Below are 13,741 nucleotides of genomic sequence, written 5' to 3'. Positions count from 1 at the left end.
AACAGTAACTAGGGATGGGTAGATGGTTTAACCTTCCAAGCAAAAGGACATGAGAAAGACCAAGATTAGAGTCTGATCATTTGACGGGACTCCCAGAGGAAAAGTAGTGAAACTTGAGGCATCTAACCTGCAAACAGTAAAACGTATAGATGACTGCTGTAATGGATTAAGTAAAGTGCTGCTTGTGCATTTTGGGGAACTCTACAGGTCCCCAAGCAGCAGCAGTGGGCAGCTGGTCCTGAGAGCAGCCAGTCCCAGGCAGGGATGGCACAGTTCCCCAAGTGGCTGCAGTGGGCACTCCAGGAGACCACACCACAGGTCCCTGAAGGTGGCTGGTCCCTGGCAGTCCCTGGCAGGGAGCCACAAGTTGGACGAGAGACAAACCAATAGGCATGCCATGCAGAGTGAGGTTGGATATTTATTTAGTGGGTTATGGAGGGGAGAGGGGAGAAGAGAGAGAGAAAAAGAGAGAAACGGGGAAAGGGGAGAAGTGGGGAGAGACAGAGGCTGCCTCTTTGAGGAAAGGACTCAAGCTGAAGATCAGCTTGCCTAGGTGGAAGGTGAGAGAGTGAGCCGGCTTGTCTCTTAAAGGGACAGAGCAGACCATTACAACTGCTCTGCCTAATTCTAGTGTTAGCACCAAACATAGATGGCCCCCACCATCATGTTCCTAAGAACATGGATGCTAGCAAGTCTTTAACTTGAGGCACAGGCTGATGAGTATTGTTTTAACTTTGGCACAGTGGCTGTTCCGAGATCTACTGCTATTCCATCCAACAATTGCAGCTCCATAGTAACTAGCCTGCTTTTCTAGCAGCAACCTGGCCACTCAGGCCACAGCCTGGCGGGAATTCTGTACCCACGGGCACTGGTTCTTGTCACTGCTGCTAAAGGTATCTTTAAATCTGTATTGTTCTATTTATGAATAAGACTCGAGATTCAAAGACTGGAGTGAAAACCTGCCAGTTCAGAGAGGCCGAGTAGCAACCAGCTAACCCTCCTTACTTGTGTCTCCCACAGACCCATACTTCTGCTTGCCAAACCAGAAAAATTTGTGTCACTCCAAAACCCACCCATCCTGTGTCTCTCTAGCTCTCCTGAATACCCTCTGATACTCTGTGATTACTTTCTGTCATCTAATTGCTAATGCAGCCTTCTGACCCAAGGTTAATTTTATTTAATTAACCCAAATGTAAACTCAGGATTCACAGTGTGATGAAACAACCTTTAAAAGATGACTGATCTTGGAGGGCTGAAGAATACAGTGTTCAAATTGTTAGATTACACAGAACATTTCACTTAATAGTGAACAGGCTCTTGCAAGAGATTTTACTCTTATGCTCTGAAGTTGAGATTTTGAAGACAGCTTCCTACAAACCTGAATAACTTTTGATACTTCATTTCCATTCAGTGCCTGTGTCAGGTTCATGGAACACAAACTTGGGAGATTCAGGCTAAAATACAATGTTTTCTGTGTCTTTAAGACCTGTCTAGGTAGACTGTTTTGTTTCATGTCACTTGTGTTACTGAATAAAACACATGTCAGTTAGACTGGAGAGATGACTTGGAGGTTAAGAATGCTTCTCTCTCTCTTTTTTTTTTTTTTTTTTTTTTTTAGTTTTTCCGAGACAAGGTTTCTCTGTAGGTTTGGAGCCTGTCCTGGCACTAGCTCTTGTAGACCAGGCTGGCCTCGAACTCACAGAGATCCACCTGCCTCTGCCTCCCGAGTGCTGGGATTAAAGGCGTGTGCCACCACCGCCCGGCCAAGAATGCTTCTCTTCTTCCAGAGGACCTGAGTTTGGTTCACAGCACTTACGTCAGGTGACTAAGAACTTCCTGTTGTACAGCTCCAGAGGATCTGGAGCCTCCCTCTGGCCTTCACAGGCACCTTCACACATGTGGCATAACTACATATAGACATGCACACACTTCAGAATTATAATCTGGTTGTACTCAAAGATCAAAGCTACAGGGCTTTAAGAATGGCAATAGATGTCACTGCCCTAAAAAAATCCGTACGTTAATGAATGGTAGTGAGGTCCCAGTGCCACCCCCTTGAGCTCCTAGGCAGGAAGGACCCATGATTAGATCCTGTCCTTGGTACTTGTGAAAAGGGGGGAATGTGGAGCCCAGTCACACAGCTGCCATAGCAGGTACCACCAGGTCTAGGGAAAGTCATAAACCTGCACCACCCAGGAACAGACCATCCAAAGGAAATTCCCAACGTTCCAACCATTGTAGACAGGGTCACCTGCCAGCACATAATCACTTTTCACCAGGACAGCCCTAGACAAATATCAGCCAATCGGGGGTCCTGAACCTTAGAAGTCCCTCACCCCTACCTTTGCTACCCAACTCCAACTGAGCTTGGGCTGGGCCCTCCAATCACTCCAATACGTTGGACATACGAAGAGTCTGAGTTTGCAAACTTGTGTATGAATAAAGACTTTTTGCTTTAATAAATAATAAATAAATAAAAAAAAAAGAACTTAAACCAGGTGGTGGTGGCGTACACAGATACTCTGGAGGGTCTAGAGGCAGAGGCAGGCAGAGCTCTGTGAATTGGAGGCCAGCCTGGTCTACAAAGCGAGTTCCAGGACAACCAGAACTGTTATACAGAGAAAGCCTGCCTGTAGCACGAATAATAAAAACCCAGAGAGAGGGGTTCAGCCTGAAGATCAGGAAAGCAAAACATACAAGCCACTAGTAAGAAATCCTCAGACTGAAAGAATAATCCTGAGTCCATAAATCCTCAGAATGAGACTATCTGAGAGCTGTCTGCTCTCTAGTGCTGGGATTAAAGGTGTGCACCACTACTGCCTGGTCTGTACGGATGACCAGTGTGGCTGTTTTATTTTCTGATCTTTTAAAATACAAATTAAATATTACTACACCTGTCTCAGAAAGTTAAAACCCAATACCCTCTGTCTAAGTATGTGTCTTAGACTCAAACTGAGTATGACTATTGGCTCCCATTGATAATTGTAAAACCGTGAATAAATAATCTGCATTTCTGAACCACAGTTTTCCATGTAAAATGAGAATGGCAATGCTGTACTACCTGCATAACTGTTTTGTAGTTGAAACATGAAATGCCTTATGTTAGTGCATATAAACTGTTGCTTATAATGATGCTGTTTTGTGAATATAGGTTTTTAATTTTATATATTTTTGAGATATAGTCTTACTGTGTAGCACTCTGACTTGCCTGGAACTTGATATGTAGACCAAGCTGGCCTTGAACTTACAGATAACTGTCTACCTCTGTCTCTTCAATGCTGGCATTAAAGGTATGTGCTACTATGTCCATGTGTGAATATGGATTTTAAATGTCAATGTGTTTTCTCTTTTTTAAAACATTTAACATTGTGTTAACATGCATAACATTTGTTGTTAATCATTGCTAGATGTAAAGTTCAGTGTACTGAGTACATTCCCATTGTTGGAAAGCCAGTATTACCATCCAGTTTTAGAGACTTTAGAATAATTGTTCATGCTTATGCTTTCTGTTAGATTTTTAAAAATGCATATTTTGCTCATATTGTATATCTGTGCACTGTGTGCATGCCTGGTTCCCATGGAGGTCAGAAGAGGGCATTAGAACCCCTGGAACTTGAGTTATACATGGTTATAAGCTGCCATGTCAGTGCTGGGACTCAAACCTTGGTTCTCTGCAATAGCAACAAGTTCTTTTAATTGCTGAGCATCTCTTCCACTCCAAAGATTTATTTTTTTTATGTATGTAGGTATTTGGTTTGTATATGTGTGTGTGTGTGTGTGTGTGTGTGTGTGTGTGTGTGTGTACCATGTATTGACCACAGAGGTTGCCTATTTATTAATACCTATTTATTATGTATAACTTTAAAAAATTTGTAAATGTTGCTAATAAGTATTTTTCTTCCTTTTTCCCTCCCTCCCTCCCTCCCTTTTCTTGTTTTTAGAGACAGGGTGTCTTTGTGCTGCTTTGACTGTCCTGAAACTTGCTCTGTAGAGAGATCTACCTGCCTCTGACTCCTAAGTGCTGGGATTAAAGGCTATGCCACCACTGCTGGGAAACTTTTTCTTTAATGGCCAGTTAGTAAATACATTACACCATTGTGTATTCTGTGTAGATGTGTACTTGAGAATGTGTGTTGTATGTGTCTGAATGCTTGGAAGATACAAATGTCATGCTTGCTCCAGGTCATAATCTGCAAACTTTTAGTTTGTTGATCTCTGCTCTAGAGTCTTCACGCAGTGCAGGTTCTTAACCTCTGAGGCATCTCTCCAGCTCACTCTGTGCAGAAACTTTATTTTAATGTAGTCCCATCTGTTAGTAGTTGGGGCTGGCTCCTGTGTTACATGTTCTTGTTCAGGAAGTTCTTGCCTACCCCAGCATGTTGAAGAGAATTCCCCATGGATTTCTTTGAGAAGTTTCAGCTTTTCAGGTTTTAAATTAGGGTCTTTGATCTATTTTGAATTGATTGTTGTACCAGGTACAAGATATGAACCTAATGACTCCATTCTTCTGCAGGTAGAAAGCAAGCTTTGCCAGCACTGTTGAAAATGCTGTCTTTATCCAGTGTATGTTTTTGTCTTCTTTATCAGAATTAAGTGGGCATATCTTTTTTGTTGTTTTATTTCTAGGTCCTCCATTCTGTTCCATCGGCCTACCCATCTATTATTATACCAGTCCAGGCTGTCTTTATTACTGTAGCTCTGTAGTATTACTAGAGGCCAGGTATTGTAATGTCTTCAGCAGTGTTCATGGTCTTTCATATATTCATGGTTCCATATGAATTCTTGAATTGTTTCCATCAGAGTTTTGATAGGTAGATTAGTTTTGGTAGTATAGCCATTTTTTTTTTGCAGTATTAATTCTGTCAATCAAGGAACATGGGATATTTTTTCATCTTTGATTTTAGTTTTCAGTGTCTTGTTATACATCTCTGAAGCTCATTGGCCTTTGGGGCAATCTAGAGTCAGTGAGGTTCGGTTTCTCAGAAAGTGAAAAGTCGAGAGTGATGAGGAAAAATACCAGTGTAACCTCTGTCCTCCACATGTGTAGACATGTGAGCCATATGCACATATGCACACACCTACACCAAGAAGCCCCCCCACATACATGCAGAGTAGAGGGTGAAAGAAGACAGGATGGTGCCGCTGATCTCCACTTAGGCACGAAACAGGTGAGGAGTTCCAGGTGTACATGTGCACGCGCACACACACACAAACACACAAACACACACACACACACACACACACACACACACACACACCAGAAAAGGAAAAAAAGAAATACAAAAAGTAAAAAACCGAAAACTAACCTGTAATAAATGTCAAGTCAATCAATGCCACATAATATTAATAACATAGACTATCAAAATGAGATGTTATAGAAATAAACTGGATTAGGTTATGTGAATATCAAGATGAAAGAGTATACTTATTTAAAAGTAATAGATACATTATTTTTATTCAGGAAAGTATACGGCCCCATGGGCATGTAAAGGGATGTAGAGATACTTGATGGAAGAAGACGGGAAGCAGGGTGAAGAGTTAGCATTTCAGCCGAAGGAAGGGAGGGAAGAAGGAAGGTGTGGGCTCCATAACTTAGACTTGCGTAGAATGTTGATAAGAAGGTCACTGATTTTGCCACAGATTTTGAGTGCTGCTCATTTGTCAGTGTTCTGGAACATTACTTATTTTCCAAAGCTCTAAAAGACTGTTTCAAAATGGGAGAATGTACCCCGTGAATAGCAAAGACACTTGCTGTGTAGTGTGTTGTAGCTAATCTGAGAGGTATGCCTTACACAGGTCTGAAAGCCAGCAAAGAAAATTCATATTCCTCTTGTGGGAGAAGGAAGAGGTGGGGGTGGAGATAGAAATGTAGGTATTATATCAGGTTGACTCTTCCTAAGTTCATATTTATGCCTCAGACGTTTGTTTTGATTGGATGTTAACTTGTTGACTTCTCTGTAGTTAGGAAGGCCGGTTAGCTCATAGAGGACGATGTAATTGGTTTTGCACATCCTCTCAGCAGTGTGCTCTCTACTTCTCGGTGTTAAATGTATCACAGAGGCTGGGGTTAGCAGTATGGCCCTGGGTGTCCTTTGCAAATGTACAGTATGCCAGTTTTAGAACACATAAATGCATTACTTTTACTCTCTCAGAATAATCATAATACTAAGCTCAAGACCTTTTTAGCCAGTAATTTACTCTCTTTAATTTTATTTTCAGTGCTTGTTTTATAAAGTAAAGTCTATTTTGCTAAATATAACATTTCAGATTTTAGAATAACTGCTAGTTGTACCATGGGATTTTATCTTATTCGTTTATATTTATTTTTGAGAGGATCTTTCTAGTGTGTAGTTCTGTTGTCTTAGAACATTCTGTGTTGATCAGGCTGGCCTTGAAGTCACAGAGATCCGCCTGCCTGTACCTTAGTATTTTGTTGCCATTTCTTTTTGTTTCTGAATATGCAGTCTTAATCCTTAGGAAACACTCCCCTCTTTTCTTTCCAAATAGGACTGTAAACCATTTGTGAACTACACTTCTCTCTTGGTTTGTTTCTCTCTTAAGCTGGTCCGCCCAGTTCCTAATGGACACATCTAAGATCAGTTCATGTAAAGATGGTTTCTGTGCAGATGGTTAGAATTTTTGGCAAGGAAAAATATAGGCCTTATCCTTTCTCCTGTATTATTAATGGCAGATGTGTCTTCTCTCTGTTTTATATTACTAGCCCCTATATCTGTTTGAATTTCATATGTCACAACTCTTTAGTTAGAGCTTCAACAACACAGCTCCAGAGAGCTTCTTTAGTTTTGTTGTGGGCACTTGGCTAAAAAAGCTGAAGGTGGGGCTCCAGTTTTTAGTTCCCATTGGAGCTTGAGCCCTCCAGGCTCTACTGCTTTATTGAACTGCTAAATGAGAAGGTAAAAATGCCTTCATCCAGCTGCTCCACCCCCTTAGGTTAAGTTAGGTGTTTATATGTTAGTAAATCACCTTTAATTACCATGAACATAAACTTGTGTTTTCAAGAGCCCACCTTCCCTCCATAGCTCGTCATTTAGAAGTTTTAAATGGGTCACACATTTTTGCCTAGACACAAATTGCCAATATAAAGTTGTCTTTGATTGTATTCTAAAATAATGGAGTTTTCCCCCGTTGCATTCTGTAATTATCTTTTTCATCAGTGTTTATTAAATTAATCTAGTATTGGACTTCAGCAAATAATTTGACCAAAGCCCATATGTTTTCTTTGTTTCTTTAGTACAAATTCAATGGGATAAATAATTATGCAGTAATTCTCATCTTCATATACAAAGCATTCTAACAGCCAGCCTCTGTTCACTCTGGAAAATCCTGCGGCAGAAACCGTCCCTCTACTTTGCACTGCAGTGGTATACGAAACTGTAGTCTACTGTTTGCAGCTTAATCATTTGTATATATCCTATATCCCTGGTGGTCTTACATCTATTTTAGGTGATTGGAGCAGTCTTACTCTCTCTTGAATATTTTTCTGATGTAACTTTGAGGTCTCATTTCCTGTCCTCTGTCCAAAATAGCCAACTGTAGGGGTTCTTTTGTAGCTTTTGTATCATTAATGAGTTGAAATTAATCAGGGATGTGAGGGCAACTTCTAAGGTCCAGGAGAATCTCTTGATCTTCAAGCATCCAATTTTGAACCACATTCTTCTTAGCTGTCATTTGTGAAGTTAAAAATGTTATTATCGAAACAGGCTTGGTTGTAAATCAGTGCAGTTTTTGTCTTAGACTTATTTGAGTGAATGGAACCAACTTCCTTACTATCTATCCTTTTGCAAACTTTACATGGATACCTTCAGCTCTTCTTTCTGTGCCAAGTAGTCCTCCTTCAGCAGCGATGATACCGTCTGCAAGAACAACCACAATTGCTTGGTGTCACCATTCTGTAGATGTCTCTAGTAGCAGTGATTATAGTGGCACTTTGACTTCAGTAACTGTTGGAGGATAAATAACCAAGGGTACTATGGAATATATTGAGATTTTAGTAAAGATAAGGTGTGGGAGGGAAATATGGTGGGTAAAAATAAGAATTAAGTATTAGATTGAGCTTGGAAGAAAAAAAGCGTTTGAGTTGGGTAAAGTAGCTAGGAGGGGAAAGCTGGGATACTGTTAGGGAACATGATTTTAGAGATTGCAAAAGGTCTGTGATGTTATAATTAGGAAGTAAAAACAGGAAGTGAATAAAGATGAGAGAGAGGAAGACAGGAGTGAGAGGTAGCTGAAGGGTGGGTACCTTACAGTAAACTGGGTGTGGGAAAGCTTAATCAGACTAACTAGGGTTAATATTGGGATAAATTGTTTTTTTATGAGATAATGTATTCACATATTGCCAGTACATCAATACTTTGGCATATATTTTATAAATAATTCAAGCTTCATATCTAAATTTTAAAAAATTAGGTCCTTACAAGACAGAAGTAGTGGTCATATAGAATTATAGCCTAATTCAAGCACTCGGAGGTAAAAGGATCAGAAGTTCGAAACAAGCTTCGCCAATGTAGTAAATTCAAGGCCAACCTGAGCTACATAAGACACTGTCTCAAAACACCAAAACTCAGGCCGGGTGGTGGTGGCGCACGCCTTTAATCCCAGCACTCGGGAAGCAGAGGCAGCCTGGTCTACAAGAGCTAGTTCCAGGACAGGAACCAAAAGCTACGGAGAAACCCTGTCTTGAAAATCAAAAACAAAACAAAACAAAACAAAACAAAAAAAAACAACCCAAAACTCTGTCCTCATTAACTAGTATCTGTGAGTGGTGCTGGACAAACCCTTCCAGCAGTCAGACAAAGGGACAGGGAAGCTGGCTCAGCAGGTAAAGTACTCGCTGTTCAATCATGAGGATCTGAGTTCAGATTCTCAGGAACTAAATAAATCCTAGGAGTGGTAGCCTAGCTATATTCCAGCATTCTGCAGGCAGAGACGAGATCCAGAGCAAGACATCTAGCATGATGACCCAAGTAAGTAAGCTGTGGGTTCAAGTAAGAGACCCCGCTTCAACTTGTAAGATAAATAGACCAAAGAAGACATCCAGTGTCAACCTCTAGCAACACATATGTGGGGCTGTAAAGATGTCTACCTGCACATACCCATGGGCTCATAAACAGAGGGACACACCTAATGTTTGGTTGTGGCTCCCTGCTTCTGCTCCCATTAGCTGCTAGTAAGCCTTCCTGATAATGATTGCACTAGGATCTGGGTCCTGGCTTGACCTTTGAGAGCACCTGCCTGAGGTGTGGGGTGGGGATCTGGGTGCTGGCATAGCCTCTGGCTGGTAGAGCAGGGGGCTTCCCTTCTTTCTATTTTATTTTTCTAACCACCTGTTGTTTTGTGTGCATTGCATATTTTTTTTAATATTTATTTATTATGTATACAATTTTCTGTCTGTGTGTATGCCTGAAGGCCAGAAGAGGGCGCCAGACCTCTTTACAGATGATTGTGAGCCACCATGTGGTTGCTGGGAATCGAACTCCAGTCCTTTGGAAGAGCAGGCAATGCTCTTAACCACTGATCCATCTCTCCAGCCCCTGCATTGCATATTTTTGAACAAAGTGCTCATCACTTGTCAGCCAGCAGTGGAAGCAGAGAAATGACTTGTGCTTGTTTTGCAGAAAGTTCCTTTGTATTTGTGACATCAGCTTTGTTTTGTACAATTAATGTATTACACGCTAGAATAATCTAAATTGCAGCCACTAAATGGAGATGTAGAGTTTTTTGCTTTTTTTTTGCCTTGAACCAAATTTGTTGACTAAATGTGTGCAGCTATTGACTTACTTAACATGACAGTTTCATTAGAAAAAATTCTGTGAAGTAAAAGCATGGTTACATTTGTATAAATTGTATATTTATTAATTTTTATTTTCCTAATTATAAGTTGACCTTCAATATATACAGTAACAGGTTATAAACTCCATATGTGAAATATCTTCAGTTGCACAGTTTGATTTCTGATGAGTTACTGCTTTAAGCAAACACCCATCGTCACTTTAATGGTATTGCTCTAGTTTAGTTCCTGATAAAATGTGCTGCTGCAGGGTTTTTTAGTCCTTTTTCCCTGTTGGAAAGAAAAAATTGTAACTATTCGATTAAGGTTTCAGATTGATACTGGAATAAATATTTAGACTGTTAGCTAACTTCTTTTGTACTTGCATGAACATTAACTCCATGCTGCAGTCTAGATGGGTAGAGACTTTACCAATGTCTTTTTTTTCCCTGAATTTCTCCCTTGATCTGTTATTAAATAATTCTGGTTATAATTTATTTAAATTGTTAACAACCTTAGTATATTAACATTATTTAAATTTACAAGTATTTTCTTAAGATAATTATTTCAATGAACAAGTTTTAGAAATAATTGAAGAAAATTGCTTAATTAAGGTAAGTTTATCTTGTACTTTGTAAAAAGATTTAAGTGTCAGTATTTAGCTTTTATTGTAATAAGACGTGGAAGGCTGATTTGGAATAAGGGCATTTGCTGGTATCTGTAGTGTTGTGCTCCTGTGTGATAAACAGACGTGCTGAGCTGTAGCACTGGTCCCCCTGTCGAAACTCTGTGCCTTCAATGATTAAAGAGCAAAAAAGTGCTTGCAAGTACGACTTTTTGTTCTTTTTTAAAACAATCTAAATTCAAATGGAAGCTTTATTACTTGCATGAGGAGAATGCAGGAGTCTTTTTGGCTCCTTGGTTGCTTCTATGTGCGTGGTCTAATATAGTGGACATTAGTGCAGAGTGAACGGCTAAATGAGTCATAAGATGCAACATCTGCTGGCTTCAGGCCCTGGAGACAGCCTGAGTGCTGCTGTGAAATCTCTAATCAGTGCATCTGTCCCCGAGACTTCAGTTGCTACAAGGATAGTTTTCTATTTTGGAGTACTCACTGTATGAAGACAGCATATTAAATTTTTTTTTGTGCATGGAACTGGAAACTTTGTGCTGGTGATATCTAAATAGTAGAGTTATAGCAATGATCATTTTGGGAGTGAAAATACAGGAAATGGCAATAAGTCTGTCAACTTTAACTGTTTCATGTCTTCTGGTTGTTTATGGTCAGAGTTTTACATTACAGACACACAGGTGTTAATGCCTTAGGAAATACAGCCTCTGTAGCAAGGGAAGCGTAGGCCATAGCTGGGTGCCTCTGAAGAGAGATGAAGTGGGGTGAGGGAGACAGAGAAAGTGTGTTACATGTATGTATATGAACTCGTTAGTATACATTTTGTCTTAAAAATCACCCTTAATTTTCAATAAACCATTTAATGGGCAATGTTTACATGGATTCTATTAAGAGATGTTGCCTTACTGGGAGAGCTAAATTTTGTTTTTTGGTGTTTCAAGACAGGGTTTCTCTCTGTAGTTCTGGCTGTCCTGGAATTCCTAAGTAGAGCCGGCTGGCCTGGAACTCAAGAGATCTACCTGTCTCTGCCTCCTGAGCGCTGGGATTAAAGGCAGGTGCGGCTGCTGTTGCGACCGTCACCACCACCACCACCACCTGGCTGAGATTTGAAGTTTAAATTATAGTTTCTATTACTTCATTGTTCTCTATGCTGCAGTTCTTTGTGAGTATTACCAAGCTTAGTATGTTTTATTCTTAAAAAAATAATTTGAGTTATTTAGATAGTAGTATGAAGGTTGATAGAAGTATGTTTAAGACAATCTTAAATTTTAAATATCTGGGAATACTGATTTCTTGTCCCTGAATCTCTAAAATAATATGCTAGGGATTTGGAAACACTCCTTCCTCACTCTATATTATAATTCTAAAATGGATCATTGTTGCTGTACAAATGTAACTTTGCTGTAAACAAAACAAAACACTCTTTAAAAAGTTGTAAATTAAAAAAAACAACCTGGGTGATGTTGGCGCATGCCTTTAATCCCAGCATTTGGGAGGCAGAGGCAGGCGGATCTCTGTGATTCCACGTGTGTGCCAAGCCGCACACAAGTGCAACACACAAAATAAATAAGTGTAAAAAATTTAACATAAAATTCACTCTGTTTAAGGCATATAAAAGGTATTTCAGCTTCTGCTGTTCCCTGCAAAGTATTCTTTTTTTTCCCCCAACAGAATATTATAAGACATAAAAGACCAGGGAAAACACAATAAATGAAGAATCAATAATTGAAACTAGCCTTAAGTATGTAATAGATGTTACTATTTCACAAGAAATTTTAAATAACAAATTAATATGTAAAAGTTCTAAAGAAGTGGACAATATGTATGACCAGTTGGGTGATTCTAGTGGAGAGGAAAGGACAGAGCACAGAAAGGGACACTGGGATAGAAACTACAGCCACAGTGCTGGCTGGTCTCTGCCAGCCTGATGCAGCTGGAGCCTCCCTGGAGGGAAGGGAGCCTCCATAAGCTTGGGCTTGAGGCAGTCTCCCAGGGCATTTTTTAATTGATGGGGGAGGGCCCAGCCCCTTGTGGGTGGAGCCACTCCTGGGCTCATGGTCCTGGGTTTTATAAAGAAAGCAGGCTGAGCAAGCAAGTAGCACCCCTCCAGGGCCTCTGCAGCAGCTCCAGCCTCCAGGTTCCTTCCTGTCTGAATTCCTGTCCTAACTTCCTTCAATGATGAACAATGCTGTGGAAGGGTAATCCTTTCCTTCCCAATTGCTTATGATTGTTTCATCCCAGCAATAGAGACTTTAACCAAGACAGTGACAGACAACAGATGCTTTAGCCTCATGATTAAGGTCCACATAGTAAGAAGCATTGACTGAAACTAAACCCAAAGAGAAGAAAGCATGTAGAAATACTAAAGAGAGTGTCAAGAGACGCTCTAACAGCAGCCTAGCCTGTAAGGGAAGTCTTACGTGCGTCACTTTGTCCCGGGGATGTGTTAGGAGAAACACTTTAGGTGAGTTCATCATTATGTACAGAAAACTAGGGGACAGCCTGCTACTTACCTAGATTGCAGGAAGCAGGTTGCTGATTTTAGACTGAATTGCAGGAAATTATTAAGTTTTGTGGATCCAAACCCAGGAAAGTTATAGTAAAAATACTGGGTGATAGGATCGGTCAGTCACACTTGTAAACATGACACTTGGTAGCAAAGGCAGGAGGATTATCAGTTCAAGTCAGTGTAGCCTACACAGACTGTGTGCCCGAAGCCAGCTAAATAACAAACCCTTTATAATCAGGAAATTTTCAGCAGAAGTATAATCTGAGACTTTTATTGTATATAGTCTGGTGTTGACTAAGACATTATTGTGTGACTCAGGAACCCACCCCACATATATGTATATGAATGAAGTTTTCCCAAGCGCTGTGGATCAAACCAAGGGTGTGTAAACAATGGCCAGAGATGGCCCAGAATTCTGAGACACAGGTCCAAGAAGCTTAATAATTGTAAATAGTATAGTGTGTGTATACCTAAATTTTAGTGGAAGGAAACTGGTCTGGGGGAGATGGCTTAGTGATGATACACTTGCCTAGCATTTGTGAGGTCCTGGGTTTAATAGCTGGTACTGGTAAAAAAAAAAAAAGAAACAAAAACAAACAAACAAAACAGGAAACAGAAAGAAGGCAAGTCTCAAAGGCACCTACAGAAACATTGCTTACAGAAAATAGAAAGGGTGTGACTTTGGCAGTCCCAGATACTTGGGAGATGAGGGGAAGAAGATCTATCTATCTATCTATCTATCTATCTATCTATCTATCTATCTATCTATCTATCTATCTATCTATCTATCTATCTATCTATCTATCTATCTATC

General features: G+C 40.2%; 1 protein-coding gene across 1 annotated transcript in view; it reads left to right on the top strand.

The window, feature by feature from the left end:
• Ola1 (Obg like ATPase 1) overlaps window positions 1–13,741 on the top strand; it is a 133,880-nt gene that overhangs the window by 22,368 nt on the left and 97,771 nt on the right. The gene's annotated exons all lie outside the window — the stretch shown is intronic.

This window comes from Microtus ochrogaster, chromosome 4 (genome assembly GCF_000317375.1).
Source record: "Microtus ochrogaster isolate Prairie Vole_2 chromosome 4, MicOch1.0, whole genome shotgun sequence".
Classification (NCBI taxonomy): domain Eukaryota; kingdom Metazoa; phylum Chordata; class Mammalia; order Rodentia; family Cricetidae; genus Microtus; species Microtus ochrogaster.
Note: the sequence above shows the minus strand (reverse complement) of the source record. Positions and strands in the feature narration are given on the sequence as shown.